The sequence below is a fragment of the Schistocerca serialis genome, chromosome 8, assembly GCF_023864345.2.
Source record: "Schistocerca serialis cubense isolate TAMUIC-IGC-003099 chromosome 8, iqSchSeri2.2, whole genome shotgun sequence".
In the NCBI taxonomy this organism is placed as follows: domain Eukaryota; kingdom Metazoa; phylum Arthropoda; class Insecta; order Orthoptera; family Acrididae; genus Schistocerca; species Schistocerca serialis.
In genome coordinates, this window is record NC_064645.1 from 373,822,224 (window position 1) to 373,841,073 (window position 18,850).

Consider the following 18,850-nt stretch of genomic DNA (forward strand, 5'->3'; position numbering starts at 1 on the left):
TATGGTGAACTTGTCAAAATATGAATTTGGTCGTTCTCGGGTGAAATTTCTTGGTCGTATTATTTCTACAGAAGGTATTCTTTCTGATCCAGAGAAACTAGATGCTATTCCGTAATTATGCTGTTCCTACTACAAAACGTGGTGTTCGTAGTTTCTTTGGTGTCTGTAGTTATCTTAGACGCTTTGTTAAATTGGACGATTTGATCACACCTCGTTTATGTGAACTATCTGGAAAGAATTGTAATTGGTGTTGGGATGAGGAAGCTCAATCACAATTTGAACAACTTCGTGATGCTTTAGTTGCTGCTCCACTTCTTTCACATCCGGATTTATCTAAAGATTTTTGTTTGGTGACGGACTCATCATACAAAGGCCTCGGTGCACATTTATTTCAAGAGATAGAAGAAAACAGCGTTGTAGTAGAGAAAACTGTTGCATTTGGAAGTCGTGTACTCTCTAAATCAGAAAAGAATTATTCGATTACGGAACTTGAAGCCTTGGCTGTTGTATGGGCTTTCACAAAATTTCGGACATTTTTGTTTGGCAGACATACTAAGGTTTACACCGATCATCGGGCTCTGGAATTTCTTATGTCAACAAAATTAACTCATGGAAGATTGTCACGATGGGCGCTGTATCTACAGGAATTTGATTTTAGTATAGTTTACATACAAGGTTGTTCAAATATTATTGCTGATGCTTTATCACGTGCACCTATGGGCTTGAAACAAAGTGCTGAACAGGACTGCAATGAAAACAATTATTGTTTGATGTATATTCAAGGTGTTGTGCTTGAAAATTTTATTTCGTCCGCTCCAGGACGTCGCTAAGGAGCAAAATAAGGGTCCAATCTGGAAGGACATTAAGGAGAAGTGGAGGAGAAAGGTAAGCGTAGCGATTAGACAGTATTATTTAGTTCGCAATGATATTATTTTTAAACGAAAATCGGTCGACAACTCTGTTTGGGTAGTTTGCATTCCTAACGAGTGGGTTAATAAATTGATTTGGTATGCACATTTCAGTTATGCACACTTTGGTCCCAGAAAATGCTTTCATAAATTACGAGAAAATTGCTACTTCAGTAATATGGAAAAACGTATTCGATCTGTTCTTGCCAAATGCAAATTATGTCAAAAGGCTAAGCCGCCAACTATATCTCACAGAGCACCGTTGTTTCCTATCATTCCAGCGAAATTAAAGGAGATGGCTGCAGTCGATTTGTTCGGTCCAGTGGTTCGTTCTACTAATGGTTTTGCGTACATTTTAGTAGCAGTGGAATTGACATCAATATATGTGTGTTTTACACCTTTGCGCAAAGCAACAGCTCGTTCAGTATCTAATGCCTTCATCAAACATTTTCTTATAGAAGTGGGTCACGTTGATAAGGTTATATCAGATAATGGATCACAGTTTCGCTCTAAAATTTGGCTTTGAACTTTACGGCAACGTAAGATTAAACCAACTTTCATTTCACTTTTTCACCCTCAATCTAACGCTTCAGAGAGAGGGATGAAGGAAATCAATAAATTGTTTCGTCTTTATTGTCATCAGAATCACAGAACGTGGGATCAGTATCTTCATATTTTTCAAAACATTCTGAATGAACTCCCTATTGATTCAACTTCTCTACCGCCTATATTGATATTAAAAAATAAAGCACCGACAAATCACATTTCTGAAATCGTTCCTTTTCCGCCTTCACGGAAACTGCGGCATTCTGAAGTTGTGAACCTGGCTCTACAAAATATTGCATCTGCGGCTGCTAGAAGAGAGAAATCTGCTAAACGTCCTGGTCGTTTAAAAACCTTGTCAGTTGGTCAAAAGGTGTTAATTAAGTCTCATCGTTTGTCTCACAAAGGAAAAGGCTTGTGTCGCAAATTTTTTCTGCTTTATAACGGTCCATATAGAGATCGCAAAATTATTCATGATAACACTGTCGAAGTAGAAACTTTTAAATCTCGGCGCTCTAAGGGAATACATCATATATCGAACGTAAAAATTTTTATGGAATGACATACTTTTGAGAGACTAACAGTTACACGTAAACACGCAGAGAATACAAGGATACCGCGCCGTGTTCCGGCGGCGGCACATACTCAAAGTCTGCGCATCGCACAAGGCAGTCGTTGACCGCAAACAATTACTTCCTACGTCACGCGTACCTACAGCTGATCGAGCGCTCAGTGCGAATGCACTGACAGCCGTATACAAATACACAGTCTAATTTCTCTGATTAAATTGAGTATAAACTATAGCGTCTTGTTATGTTATTAACGTTCAGTATTTTTCAGGATATGGTTGTATAAAATATTTAACAACTTCAGGTAAATTCTGTGTGTGTCCGACGTTAAGAGGACTTGCTATCGCGAAATTTTCAGGAAGAATGTAATTTCGAAGAAGAAACTAATAAACTAAAAAGGTAACTATTAATTGAGCTTATTTTTCAGGTAACATATTTCCACTTAGGTACGTACTTTAGACGTAATTTGCTGCTCGCGATTACGTGATTTATACTTTGTGTTATCTGATTTTGACAATGTTTTATTAATGAACAGAGTTGTTACTTGTGTGTATTATACTTCGCTTGGCTGCTATGCTTTTTCACTGATGTCACATTTTTTTTACTATGTGCCTGCTGTGCTTATTTATTTAAATTATAATTGTCACCTGATTAGTTGTGCTGATATGGTTATGTATGTAAGTTATACTTTGTGATTTATCTGCTTGCACCTTGATGTTTACTTATTAAGATTACTTATGAACATTTATTTGCTTATGCTGATATGACGCTAATGATCTGTTTATTATGTAAGATACATATTTGCTGCTTTGCGTATGGATTGCATATTTATACATTTCTGTTGGTTGTCATAACTACTCTTTAATTTGGTGTATAGAAATGCTGATATACTGTGTACAAACATAGAGTTTAGATCACACTATGGTATTACTCATAGATTGTTCGCTTGGCAGAGCCTCGTTGTAGGAATTGTGCTGCATCCACTTGTTGACATTCTGTTCTCCACTGGTATATTAACTCGCTATTGCATGTTTTGCTTACGCTGAGTGCCTTATATTTTTAAGATAAGAAAATGAACTGCTGTAATTCGACGAACGACATTAGTACAAGAAACTTCATTCAAGTCACATGAGCTGGAGGTTTTATGGAAGCTGTATAAACTTATGCTAATAGGAAGGATGCTAACGACATGACATACCAACACTAGGTTTAGACCATTGACAGTTATTACACTGCATTCTTCGTGAGCAATTGAAATAGCAAGTGACACTTGACACAAGAAATACTCCACATGTTTGCTTCTGTTTTGCCGACCTATCAACTAAATATTATTTTACTTGTTTGTTGTGGCTTGCACTGACACCCATAAATATTATAGGTTTACTGATATTTGTGTATTTGTAATACTTAATATGACAATTATCTGATATCATTTATGTGTTTATTATTATTTGTATGTTTAGTGTAAGAGCATTAATAATGATTTTGTAAAAGCAGTTGTGTGTGCATTCAATCTGTTGTTCATGCCTGCACCTGTTCAACATTAATGGGTGCCACTTAGAAATGTTTAATTTCTGCTGATAAACATTGATGAACTGTCTGATTAGTGATAGTGAATATTATGGACTGTTACCTGCACTTGTTCAACATGATGGGTGCCACTTGGAAATGTTTAATTTCTGCTGATAAACTCTGATGAACTGTCTGATTAGTGATAGTTAATATACTGGACTGTTACCTGCAACTGTTCAACATTGCTGGGTGCCACTGATGGAACTGTTTCTACTTAAATAATGTCACCTGTTGCTGTCTGCACCTGCTCAACATTGCTGGTTGCCACTGATGGAACTGCTTCTACTGACATACTGTCACTTGTTGGTGTCGGCGCCCGTTCAACATTGCTGGGTGCCACTGATAGAACTGCTTCTACTGACATAATGTCACTTGTTGCTGTCTGCACCTACTCAACATTGCTGGGTGCCACTGTTGGAACTGCTCAACCAGTGATGAGATGCCACTTGTTGCTGTCTGCACCTGTCAACATTACTGGGTGTCACTAATGGAACTGCTTCTACTGAAATGATGTTACTTGTTGCTGTCTGCACCTGCTCAACATTGCTGGGTGCCACTGATGGAACTGCTTCTACTGAAATAATGTCACTTGTTGGTGTCTGCACCTGCTCAACATTGCTGGGTGCCACTGATGGAACTGCTTCTATTGAAATGATGTCACTTGTTGGTGTCTGCACCTGTTCAACATTGCTGGGTGCCACTGATGGAACTGCTTCTACTGACATAATGTCACTTGTTGGTGTCTGCACCGGCTCAAAATTGCTGGGTGCCACTGATGGAACTGCTTCTATTGAAATGATGTCACTTGTTGGTGTCTGCACCTGTTCAACATTGCTGGGTGCCACTGTTGGAACTGCTTCTACTGAAATAATGTCACTTGTTGGTGTCTGCACCTGCTCAACATTGCTGGGTGCCACAGATGGAACTGCTTCTACTGACATAATGTCACTTGTTGGTGTCTGCACCTGTTCAACATTGCTGGGTGCCACTGTTGGAGCTGTTTAAATACTGCTGATGAAATGTTATGAGACTGCTATTTGCACCTGTTGACCATTGCCGGGTGCTACTGTTGGAACTGTGAACTACTGTGAGGACTGCTACTTGTTTATTGAACTATTGAAAGGATTTTATGTGAATATTTGTATAAACTGATTTTTTTGTGTAGTTACTGTTTATGAAATGTTATGAGACTCTTACCTACACCTATTCGTCATTTGTGGTGCCATTGATTGAATGATACTTGTGTAAACTATTATGTAAAATCACATGTATGCACGCATTTGTATTCCTTACTGTATTTTATACATTAGGTTATTGAAGGGTCAGTGCAAGGCCAAAATTTATCTAGTTATGTGATATTTACTTATTAATATTATCTTTTATTTTTGTCTGTATTTTTTTTTTACGAATTTGGTGGTATTTTCACCACCAATGCTGGCAAAAATATCATCAAACTCTAGCCCGTGGAGGAGGGGCATATGAAAGGTGGCTACACTGAGTCACAGCTCCAGAGATCGCGCCAAAGAGATTTATTCCGCCGACTCCACTGGCAGTGCTTGTTCAGAAGTTGTGATGGTTAGTGCTTTGCTGAGAGGATGTTGATAGCTGTATTATTTGAGGCCATGTCATGTGCAGTTGTTTTGATGGGCTAGACAGCAGATGTTGTTCGAATGGAGATGTTGTAATGATCAGAGTATTTTTAGTCAATATATATGAAGGTAAAAAACATTTTTTTATTTTTTTTTAAATTTCCTAACTAACAATGCCTCTTGGTCACAGGTTCAGTCAACAAAGCATCTGGCTTGTGTTCATGTATTAGACTGTAATTCGGGTTTCTATGTGCAATTATAGAATTTCAGTTTTATTTAATTAATTCAGTGTAAATGGTATTTAAAATATCTTGTCTTATTGAGGAAGAACTGTGACAGATGTGTACGTTGAATCACACTTCCACACACAGAACAGTTACCATTGTGCTTTGTTGTTCGTAGTTGTTGTTTCGTAGCTTTTATAGTTGCTGGGGACTTAATTCATTAATTGTGTTAACGGAAGTTTCCTTTCATTCTTTGTTGTTATTCTATGCAGTCATATTGCGTACTAATACTAGTCAGGGACAGACAGCGACAAAAATTAAAAATATTTGCATTATATTTAATTAAGCCCCCATGCAACGTGAACTATTTAATTTTATCATATGCTACATTCGTTAGTCTACGAATATGATCAGTTGCTTTCAAAGCTTGCCACTATGTAGCGTCTCTGCCTTAGGTATGACGTCATTGCTCAAAGCCGACGAGTGGAATCGGACACTGGAATTCACCAGAATCGTTAGTGCCCCGATTCTGAGTGACAATGTATGCGGTGGGACACGAAGAAGATCCAACGAACTCAAAAAGCCAATTGGATTGTTTGAAATACCGTCCACATTCACGACACTGTCGATCCATTTGTAGGAGACAGAATCGCCCGCATTGTTTTTATGGATGGTGCAGCTTAGTGCACCGGCGTCGGTGTTTCTTGCTCCCAAAATACCACGTTAGAAACGCCATTTACGAATTTTGCAATATCGATAATTGGAGCATAGTCTTTCTCACAGTTTGTTTCAACGGAAAGCCAGTACATTGTTGCTGGGAAAGATACGTGCCTGCAACCATTTTTCAGGCATTGCCGATCATTTTGCCACAGCCACTCGTAAACTGGGCCATAACGTTTTGGGATAATGCGTCTTTAACAGACAGACAAACATTCATTCTTATACAAATAAGGAAGGGCCACATAAAATGGCTCGTTACTATCTGGTCAATGTTCTTCTATTTCCAGGCCTTATATTGTATCTGCACCAGTGCGCCTTGTTATTTCGGTTCGGGGTTATCATTGCCAGTTTTTGGGGGTGGCAGGATGCCTCCTCCTTATTCCAACTCATCCATCCCCCTCTCCCCTCTCAAAAAAATCTCTGCTTCATCTGGTATGGAAGTGTGAGATAATATTCAAAATATCTACGAATCGTGTAATCGCGTAGTACAGTGGTTATCAACCTGGGGCAAATAAAAGCTGAGGGGTAAAATGAAGTTTTCTGAGGAGTAAAAACTAAATTATTCGATTCTGTTTCGGGCATTAAACTAAATTATTTTCAAAAGGTCATTATTTTGTAAGATTCTACTACTGGTAATATAAGTTATCAATAATTACTTTTTCTCAATTAGTAGCAACAATGCGATGGAGTTTGCTGATTCCTCACATACTCCACCACACATATATATTGAGCTAATGGTAAAATTGAGACATGTAGGTAATGAATATTAAATATCTCAAGAAAATGCCTTGTCGAAGTTCCTTATAGTACCTGCAGTAGTCCAGAAATTGCTTCATTACTCGCTTCAATACTGGTAAATGAATTAATTGACAGCACATCACAGCAGTAACTACGTAATGGCTCTCTATAGTGCTGTAAACAGTTTTATTATTGTTACTATCATTACATCATTATTACTATTCGTGCCCCACTGAGGACTCCTAACTAAGGTACGAGCATATGAGATTTTTTCCCAAGTATGTGAGTGGCTCGAAGACTTCTTAAGTAAAAGAACCCAGTACGTTGTCCTCGATGGTGAGTGTTCACCGGAGGTGAGGGTATCATCTGGAGTGCCCCAGGGAAGTGTGGTAGGTCCGCAGTTGTCTTCTATCCACATAAATGATCTTTTGGATAGGGTGGATAGCAACGTGCGGTTGTTTGCTGATGATACTATGGTGTACGGGAAGGCGTCGTCGTTGACTGACTGTAGGAGGATACAAGATGACTAGGACAGGATTTGTGATTGGTGTAAAGAATGGCAGCTAACTCCAAATATAGATAAATGTAAATTAATTCAGATGAATAGGAAAAAGAATCCCGTAATGTTTGAATACTCCATTAGTAGTGTAGCACTTGACACAGTCACGTCGATTAAATATTTGGGCGTAACATTGCAGAGCAATATTAAGTGGGACAAACATGTAATGGCAGTTGTAGGAAGGCGCATAGTCGTCTTCGGTTCATTGGTAGAATTTTGGGAACATGTGGTTCATCTGTAAAGGAGACCGCTTATAAAACACTAATACGACCTATTCTTGAGTACTGCTCGAGCGTTTGGGATCCCTGTCTGGTCGGATTGGGGGAGATCATTGAAGCAATTCAGAGGCGGGCTGCTAGATCTGTTACTGGTAGGTTTGATCACCACGCGAGTGTTACGGAAATGCTTCAGGAACTCGGGTGGGAGTCTCTAGAGGAAAGGAGGCGTTCGTTTCGTGAATCGCTACTGAGGAAATTTAGAGAACCAGAATTTGAGGCTGACTACAGTACAATTTTACTGCCGCCAACTTACATTTCGCGGAAAGACCACAAAGATAAGAGAGATTAGGGCTCGTACAGAGGCATATAGGCAGTCATTTTTCCCTCATTCTGTTTGGGAGTGGAACAGGGAGAGACGATGCTAGTTGTGGTACGAGGTATCCTCCGCCACGCACCGTATGGTGGATTGCGGAGTATGTATGTAGATGTGGATGTAGATGTAAGTCAGACACAAAGCATTAACAGCCTGAAACTGTCCAATTTCTGCCATTTCAGACGAAGGGAGAGCAGCAGTGAAGTGATATATGAACAGTAAGTATAGTGCACATCTGTGAACTTGTTTGATTAGAAATCGGGTTGCACCGTGGATGTCAAGCAAGTGCCGTAGTGGAGAGGTGTGTTGCAGGGGAGGTATGTTTTGTAGCAAATGTGTTCCCGTACTATGGTTAGATAGGTGTTTTTTCCTGAGAGGGAGTGCACTTGCGATGCACCACGAATTCCTTCACCATTCATTCTAACACACACACACACACACACACACACACACACACACACACACACACACACACACACGTACAAACAGACTAAATATCATTCATCTTTCATCATTTCAAAAATACAATTTCAATCTACAGCTTAGTTAGGTGTTAACGTTGGTGATAATGTTGGGGAGGGGGGGAGGGCAGGGATAGGGGTGCCAGCTAGTGTCTCATTGCTCTCAGGGATAATGGTCTAAGGAAGGCTGGGAGCCACTGACCTAGACCGGCCAGCACACAGGCCCTCGACGTTAATCCGCAGGACGAATCCGATGAGGGACCGGAGCGCCTGCCCGTGTCCCAGAAGCGTATCCTTAATCCATAGGATTATCGTGGCTGGTCAGTTACTGTTTTCGCACAGTCGATGACATAACGTGAGGTCGGCACCTGCCAATCTCGGATTTGGGAGACATATTCCTCATCGGAAATCTATATATCTTTCCACTTTTATCCCGACTGTGTGTAACTGTTATGAATAGCTGGAAGTGGGAAATGCTGAAAGTGCGAAAATTGGATACTTTTGTCTATTTTCTGTAAACTGATGAATGAGCGATGGCTCTTAAACAGAGATGTATCGGGACTATCAGAGGTGCCTCCTCGTACTTCAAAATACCTTCAGATTTTGCAGTGTGTAAGTCCTTCTTTTTATCGTGGCATGAGGAACGCTGAAGGTGCCAAGTGTTTGGTAAACATGTTGTTCACGTTTCACAATCGATTAGGTACAAATAACCAGCAGTACTACATTTTACTTCGACGTGAATCATTTGTGTCCCTTGCTTTACGATGCAAAGATAGCCAAGATTACGAACACAAAGAATAGCGAGCTAAGAATTTATGGAGAGCCGTACCTAATAAACAAAGGGACAACTCATCATTTTTTCTTCTTTCCTTAGTTGCTTTAAAATACGTGTAGGTATGCTCCATTTATGCAACTAATTAAAGACGGTTTGTTTATTGCCATATGCGTTTCATTTCTTTTGTTTGTGAAGCATCTTCAGTGGCCTGTAATACATGTTTTTTATACATATAATGACCGTATTACGTAGTAGTTACAATATGTTGCTAGGTTACATTTTGTCACGTTTTCCTCTTGTTTTTTAGCTTAGGATCAACTTCTGTAGCACAAAGTTCGTGATGTGAAATTATCGTCCCGTGTTAACTCATGTGTGTGGTCGTCGACATGTATTCGTTAGTTTCCATGCTCCAGCTTGCCGATTTCCGGCGTTCTTTCACTCACATTTGATTCAACACGTAACATATATCCCTTGCACTTTCCATTTCGTGATCGACATATGTGTGTTTTCGGTGTGTAGCATTGCCAACTGCCGTTGTGTGTTCATCTGTCGTCTTTTGTTCGTGTTGTGTGTGTACATGTGTCATTCTTTCTTGAGGTGTGTGTTTATAACTATATGAATATTTGAGTGTGTGTGGGTGTGTGTATTTTAGTGTGTGTAAATATATCATTGTGGTCATCCTTTCTTGGAAGAGAGATTTATATACGTATGTGTCTGGTGGGGAGGGGAGAGAGAGGGAGAGAGAGAGAGAGAGAGAGAGAGAGAGAGATAAAGAGGAAAGGGGGGAGAGATATTCATAAATTATTTATTCTGGTTACATTTCATACCTCAGTTTGTTATTGTTTTGATGGTTATCATGTTCAGAGAGTTATTACTTGGTCATTGTCTAACGGTTTCGGCGACAAGAGAAGCGGTGCCATACTGGACTGCGAACTTCACGTTTCTCTTACTTCAGTTGACTTACTTGAAACGTTTAGCCGATCCTCTTCCCTGGATATGCGGCTGCGTCGAACTCCATAACTTCTTCTCCGCATAAATAATGCTGGTTAGGCCAGTATTACACTATCAAATTTCTTTGTCAAAGATTTGATCAAAGATGTGATCAAATATTCCGTCAAATATATTTGACAAAGATCTTTGACGTAGGGCTATAAGGGTATTACACTGTCATCATATTTTTCTTCAAACTTCAAGATGGCTGACAACAACTTGCCATTAACCGCAGCAGTTGCATGTACCACAATTGCACTGTGTGCACATACGGAAGAGAAGCGGGAAAAAAAAGGAAACGTACCTGGGTGAAACCATGGGTTTTACGACGACACGATAAAAGCATTCAACAAAACTTGTTACTTGAGCTTATAATGGAGGACGTCAAGTCGTACATCAATTATTTAAAAATGGATGAGCATACATTTCTGTATGTGCTCAGTGAAGTGTATCCTCATATCACAAAGCACAATACTCACTTAAGAACTGCTATATCGGCAGAAGACAGGCTCACTGTAACACTCCGATTCGTTGCTACAGGAGAGAGTTAGGTTAGGTTAGGTCCCCAATCTTCTTAATCTAGTTTTGTATTCAGGGTGCCTCACATTGTAAAGCGCCTCATCAGCTTCATACATCTCTATTAATTTTGTAGTTGTCGGTACACACCAATTGTATTTACCGGCTATGTTTATAAAAACACTACATATGACAGGACGTTGCAGCTATGCTAGCACTCCACGTAGTAACCTGTCACATTGCGGTGAACAGAAGACAAGCGACTTCTTTGATCAAATCTACAGCGAGGCCATAGATTTGATCAAATATTTGACGACATTTGACAAAGTTCCCTATTACACGATCAAATTTCTTTGACAAAGATATTGGACAAAGAAATTTGATAAATACCGGCCTTAGAGGAACCAAAAAATTACTCTCTCTCTCTCTCTCTCTCTCTCTCTCTCACACACACACACACACACACACACACACACACACACACACACACGCACACACACACACTCACTCACTCACTAGAAATAACTCGGGACCCTCATACTTTCAGTTCGATTCAGGTATATTTTCATTTCCACAAATTTCTATAAGCTTACAAACTCCTACAAGTCAACTACGCCGATAACCATCAGATACTATTAACTATAATTACAATGTGGTGGGTTGAATAACCACCAGAAATTCCCAAAAAAGGTCTTGCTTCTAGCAAGTCTGACACCAAAATTAAGTAAGAGTCTCTAGACAAATCGTGTTTCAGTAGTCTGCAACAGTTACATTATTCGACCACCAAGGAGTAATACGTAGTTACTCCTTGCATCCTCCATACAGGTTCTATGGCGCGAGCTGCAAACACTTGTCGGCGTCACTCGTCAGATGCAACTCTTGTCTTCCCACGATAAACGTCCATCCTGCACACACAGACACGTGTTGCGCAGTAAATAGGCTCTCTCCCTCACACTTATCTTAGCGTGTTCGAGGCGGCAGAAGGTGGAGTGGTTCCAGAATTTACGCGGAAATTCTCGAACCGCTACAATTGGGTACCTTCATTTCAGTTGCAATGGCTCTTTGCATGTCATAATTTCCTTGCCATGTCAGGAGCATTTTGTTGTGAATATTCACTCTGATAACTGTTATGTCACATTATATGTTGGATGGTTAATTTACATCTTTTATGAGGTGTTTAACGAAGGTAGAATGGCTATTTTCTTATTTCCAAATTATTACATGTACTGTGTATCTAGTTTTGAAGTTCCTGGTTGTCATTCCCAGATACACTAATTTACATTCTCGGTACTGTAGTTGACATATACCTGCTCCTTGGTATTTATCTGGTTTGTCTGTTGTTTTTAAATGTGAAAGGAGTGTGTTTCTTCTTCTGTAAACTATGTGTAATCTCTGTTTCTTTAGTACATTTGCTCCCTTGTGTGTTGCTTCTTGTTGGTATGTAAGAGTGTACTTTTTTTGTTATTCCTGTCACGAGTATTACTGTTTCGTGTTTCTGTGTGTTCTTTGGTGTTTGTGTTCACAGCTTGTTATCATTTTCCTTTAGTTGTGTTTTAATTGTTTGGTTGAGATTTTGTACTATTTAGATGTAGAAACCCTTGTTTGTATCGTTCATAATTCCTTTTCATAGTATTCTTTATTTAGTTGGATGTTAGTTAGTATGTGTAACATTTGTCGTAGGGCCGCTAATTTTTAATTTTGCAAGTGGTCGTATGTTGTTGTGGCCTTCAGTTCTGAGACTGGTTTGATGCAGCTCTCTATGTTACTCTGTCCTGTGTAAGCTCGCTCTCCGAGCAACTACTGCAACTTACATCCTTCTGATTCTGCTTGGTATATTCATCTCCTCCTCTCCTTCAACGATTTTTACCCTCCACACTCCAATACGATACTAAATTGGTGATCCCTTGATGCCTCAGAACGTTTCCTACCAACCGATCTCTTCTTTTTGTCAGGTTGTGCCACAAATTTCTCTTCTCCCCATTTCTATTCTGTACCTCCTCATTAGTTATGTACTCTACCCATCTAATCTTCTGAATTCTTCTATATCACCAAATTTCCAAATCTTGTAATCTTTCCTTATCTAAACTATCTTATCGTCCTTGTTTCACTTCCATACATGGCTACACTCCATACAAATACTTTCTGAAAAGACTTACTGACAATGAAATCTATATCAGACGTTAACAAATTTCTCTTATTCAGATTTTCCAAAAGTCTCTTTAACTTTTCCTATAAGAAGTATCTATCTTACCTCTGGTGATATATGCCTCTACATCCTTACATTTGTCCTCTAGCCATCCCTGCTTAGCCATTTTGCACTTCCTGGCGATCTCATTTTTAAGATGTTTGTATTCCTTTTTGCCTGCTTCACGTACAACATTTTTGTGTTTTCTCATTTCATCAATTAAATTCAGTATCTCTTCTGTTACCCAAGGATTTCTACTACCCCTCGTCTTTTTACTTACATGATCCTCTGCTGCCTTTATTATTTCATCTGTCAAAGCTACCCATTCTTTATCTACGGTATTTCTTTCCACTGTTGTTCTCAGTCGTTTCCAGTTGCTCTCTCTGAAACTCTCTACAAGCTCTGGTTCTTTTAGTTTATCCATGTCCCATCTCCTTAGATTCCTACCTTTGGTTGGATGAATCATGTATAGTTATGACTGTGGCTGTTGGCTGTTGTCTGTAGACGTCAAGTGAGTGTTTATTGTTGTCTCTCTTAATTGTTATATCCCAGAACTACTCTACAAGCTCTGGTTCTTTTAGTTTATCCAGGTCCCATCTCCTTAGATTCCTACCATTGGTTGGATGAAGCATGATTAGTTATGACTGTGGCTGTTGGCTGTAGACATCAAGTAAGTGTTTATTGTTGTCTCTCTTAATTGTTATATTCAAGAAAAGTATTTGGTTTTGTACTTCTTTTTCCCTGGTGAACTGATTTTTTTATGTATGTTGTTCATATCTGTATGCAGTTTATCAATTTTCTCTGTTGGTTCAACCACCATGCATATTAAGTCATCCACATATTTCTAACAGTAAACACTTTTGTATCCTTTCTTTGTGATGACTGTATCGAAGATTGTGGTTTCTATGTAGTTGTTGAATATGTTTGCCAATGTTCCTGAAATTCGGAATCCCATTTGAAGCCCATCTTCTTGTAAGTATAATTCCTTAGTAGGAAGTAATTTTGGAATGTGATGGCTTTGAATGTTTTAGTTATTTCATTAATATAGTCCGCAGGTAGTTCGATGTACGTCAGCCAGTTTTCTTCAATTAGTTTTATTGTGTCCGCAGTGGGTACTGAAGTGTACATGTTCTCTACATCGAAAGAGATGCTGATTATTATATGTATAAGAAAGAAACATCTATGACAGGCCACCAAAGATGCTCCATAAATAAAACAAGCAATACGCGTACGGTAATAAACAGACGAAACATACCCCCAAGAAAAGCACAACTGTTATTCAAAGAACCACCAAAGCGTAATTTAAACGAAGTCATAAGAAATTGCCTGCGTGTGGTGCAGCATAATGAAATAAAACAAAATCACGTGAATTTTTAGGGCTTAGTCTGTGCGATCGTCGCATCCTACCAAATTTTCATCGGTTACCATTCACAAACAAATTAAGTTCTGAAAATCGGTAAGTACATCATCCATGTTCGATTTTCATCACGTGAAATACAGGCAATTCCATTTCTTGTTGTGCCATTGCTGTCAATTCTGCATTCCTTGTTCCCCTCAGATACAAATGAGATAACTGCATCGCATATTCAGTGATTCCATGGAAGTAAAGCATGACACTTCCATTTTTACCTAAATTTTCATTTTCATATTTTTTCAAATTCTTAACTTAATGCACTTTGAAACCATTTCCCTTTAAACGTTAAAAATTATGTGAAATTATCATAATTTTCCTGCCTTCGAATAAAACATATTATTTCTAACCTGGATCTGTTTTTTCTTGTTCTCATACTTTTTAACATTTAAGACTTTCTGCGTTTACCGTTTCCAAATCCGTAGTTCGTAATCGAGCTCCAGTAGGCGAAGTGTTTCAAATTCACGAAGATAACTTGAAATCCGTAGCATGATCAGGACGACCTTTTTTTCACGTAAAATATAGATTCTTCACAAAGTAATCAGCTAGTACAATATTTGTTATTAGATGTAGAATATTAACAAAGACCGCAGCCATTGTTACAAGGAAGAAGAAAGGAAGATATGGGTTTCGCGTTCCAAGTATGCTGATACTCGTAGGATAGTTTCTTTAATATTTGGATTCTGGAAACTGGTGCTAGCAAAGTAGAAGCAGAGTGAGTGGTGATATAAATAGCTCAGCTGGTAAAAACATTTGCAGGGAAATGCAAGGTTCTGTGTTCAACTACCGGTGTGACAAAGAAAAAATTAATCGTCAATGGAGTTTCGAAACATTACATATTCTGCTGCAGAGTGGAAGATTCATTCTCATTTTGCTACACTCTTCATTACCTGAAAACTGCTATCAGTGTGATCATAGCTTAGGAAAACTGCCTCAGGAAAGAGTTTCTGTTTTGGAAATGGACGTTTCACAGCTAAGCATTGTTACTATTTTATTTATTTACTTTTGTTCATTGCGAGTGGTTTGGGGTCACAGACACATTGTCAAACAACTATAATAACAATAATTAAAGAATTGCGAGTGACATCGCAAAGACCCAAATTTTGGTAAAGTAGACTGTAACAGCATTATTGGCCACCAACGTATGTAACAAATAGTCGAACAGTTTGTAGGTTACGTGACAAATAGGTATCCAACCTGCTGCCAAAGGCTTTTTCGATCAAAATCATCCGGACATCTATTAGTGGACATTCGTGTTAGGTGTTTCCTATGTTCGCCTTTATGACGATCTGAACTGTGCTGGAAACACATTCAGGGAGACTCTGAAGGCATGGGAGCCTAGTCTTCCTCAAAAGCCTAAACCAGAGAGAGCTGTGGTGTTGGCTGTGGGAGTCTGGAACGACGTTTTAATTCACCCCACAGGTGTTGCATTCTCGTCGGGACACTGGACAGGCCATTTCATTTCTGGGATGCTATTGCCCACATACCAGTGCCTCCTAGGTGGTGCTTTATGACGGGTTGCAGTATCTTACTGGTATAATTAATCATCTTCGAAACAAATGAAACAATGTGGTTCCAGAGAACTGAAGTTGCAACCATCTACGCTGTGCATATGCAGACTGAAGACTAAGGGCGGTATTCGAACTGAGGCCTCCCGCTCATCAGGTAGATTCAGTAAGCACTACGCCACGCTGGCACAGTATCTTTGCACAACTTCACGAACAACCTTATCACGCCTCCCTCCTCAACATTAATATCCTTTCCTGACGAACTTGCAAATGCATCTGATAGACCTGACAGAATTGCAGTGCTCAACATTTCAATGCACTTTGAATGTTTAGGAAAGCAGCTGCGAATACGGAACAAATCACCTTTTGTTTACTACAGGGCTTTCCAACCTTTGCAGCTGGCGGACCCCTTCTTCGTTCGAAAATCTATGGTGGACCCCTAGTCAGTCAAGAGCACGGTAACTTTAAATTTCAGAGCGTAACCCATGGGAACTGAAAGCTTCTTTGGTTTAGAGACGAATGAAAACAACTTGAAATTAACGATCAAATTTGAATTCCCACTTTATCCAGACACTTACTACTGGATTTACTCCCTTTGTTCAACACGCTACAGCCTGATTAAAATTACTTGGTAATTGAAATTTCACACAATGGAGCTGTCTTCCTCCACGAGCAATCAACGTCACGTTCAAATGTATGTAAAGTCTTCCTTTGGTCGTCCTCCCTCCTCATTCATTTCAACTGGAAACTTCGCTTGTTGTGAAGGCGATGGAGAACCTGCACCCTTCTTCAATGCTCCCGACTTCAGCCACCGATCCATGTTAGAAGTAATAAACTGGTCAAAAATCGACTTATGAAATAGGTCGTGCACCGACAAAGCAAGTTTAACATTTAATGATGCCTGGGGCCGCATACGTGTCAGCGAATGCTGTGATTGGTCGACAAAGCTCGCTCCGCGCATGCGTAAAAGGTTTCAGCGCGTCTACCGCCGTGAGCCGGCGCACAAACGACCCCCGAATTGTTGCTAAACAGTCGATCAAAGAAGCCGCATTCTCCGGCGCTAAACTTTGTATGCGTTCTCACCTAGGAACCGCAAAGGCTGCTTGGGGATAGGACCTGAAGTAAATGTACGCGTTTTTCGCACGAAAAAAATGGTTATGAATTTAATTTTCACATTTTTATTCAATAATTTTACTCATTTTTACACGATTTGGTGAAAGGTGGCCTCGGATCCCCTGGAAAGAGCCGGCGGACCCCTAAGGGGTCACACGTTGGGAAGCCCTGGTTAACGTTCTTATTTTTGGCCTTCAACGTTACTGTTATCCTGTACAAGGCAACCGTCATTACCTGTGACTGTGTCAGCCAACAAAGCACGTGGATAACGTTTAGAGCGCATGTTTTCGATCATGCACGGTTATTTCCAGTTGCGATCGCCACCACGGCCCATGAATCAAATTCGCCATCACTACTCCATACAACTCTGGATCTGCTTTCGGTATCAGGAATTTCTGCACAAGTGATGGCTTCAGTTTCACCCGTCGTTGTTTTCTCGACCATCGTCAGGAGATTATTTGCAGTAGGCTGTCCTCTTTTCAGCCACACCATAGAGTACATCCAACATCGTGCGACTTCGAATGAAGTTCATGAGCACCTTGAGTTTCTGCTTGAATACCCGCGCTATGCCGTCGTGACGATCGCTGAGTGATAGACCGGGTTGTAACAGCTGCGTGATTTCTATCCACTTTGGGTTGCAAGTGAAAGTAATGAATAAGTCTCGTCGACCGTACTGACGCACATACGGCATTCCATCTTGCGCGTATTCGTGCATGTGCCTCAGGATTCCACATACATCGCTGCCAATATGATAAGTCGACGGACATTGTTTGCATTTCCATCTACATTCGTGGCATCACGCAAATGAATGCAGTGTTCTGTACGCAATTTCTGCTGATTTAAACGTACATATGTCAGACGTTCAGATTTGATATTCATGTCAACAACGGACTGATGAAACAAAATGCGGCATTTCAATGCGTGACTGTCCCCGTTTCGATGATCCATCAAACGCTGGGCATAAAAATTCATGCAGTTGACCATTTTGTTCGTTTCTTGACCTGTAAGCGAATAATGAACTCTTGTTAGGAATCGAATTGAAACACGATTAACAACATTGCTACCTACCGTTTAATGGATTAATCATTGTAACATGTAGTGGATTAACCATCTTGACCAAAAAATTACGTTCATTCTCTGTTCGGCAAAATATCACCGGGTACTGTAATGCATCATACGAACGATGGGTTTCGCAGGTACGCAGAAGGTTATAATCGTCAACGCAGTCGAACCTCAATGTCGCGAGGCACCAAATTCTCACAAACAACCACAGTGGCAGCTTCATTCAGCGTCAGTGCATTGCAGTGTCTTTCATGTCCGTGTGCTGGTCTTTTGTCTGCTCTGATCACTATTTTATGGTTGCCCAAAGGCATCAAACTGACCATCATCTTTCTTTCACTGTGATTTTCGTACAAAAATGGCATACACATTTCCGACTTTTCCGGTGGATTTTCCCAAATTTTTCTTTCATACAAATCTTACCGTGACAACAACGAACACGACTAAATAAATAATCAGTCAAATCGGAAGAGCTGTTCTCAAGTAATGATCTTTCATACACGCAGTTATTGATTTTTATTTATATACACAGATAGATATACATTCGTTCCCAGGCAGATAATCGTGAATAGAAATCCCGATAGCTACGAGTTTTGAATTTTTACACAAATGTACAAATACAAATGCTATAGAAAATCCCTTTAATGTGAGCAAATAAAATATAACCTCCGTAAATCTTGGGGAGAGCATTTGTTAATAAATCCATCTGTGAAAACCTAAGAGGTACGCATAATTTTTATATCGCTTTGCTTACGTGGTGTTGAATATATAGTTGAAAAGACAGTAGAAAGTAAACGAAATTCTGCAGGATACCAGAAT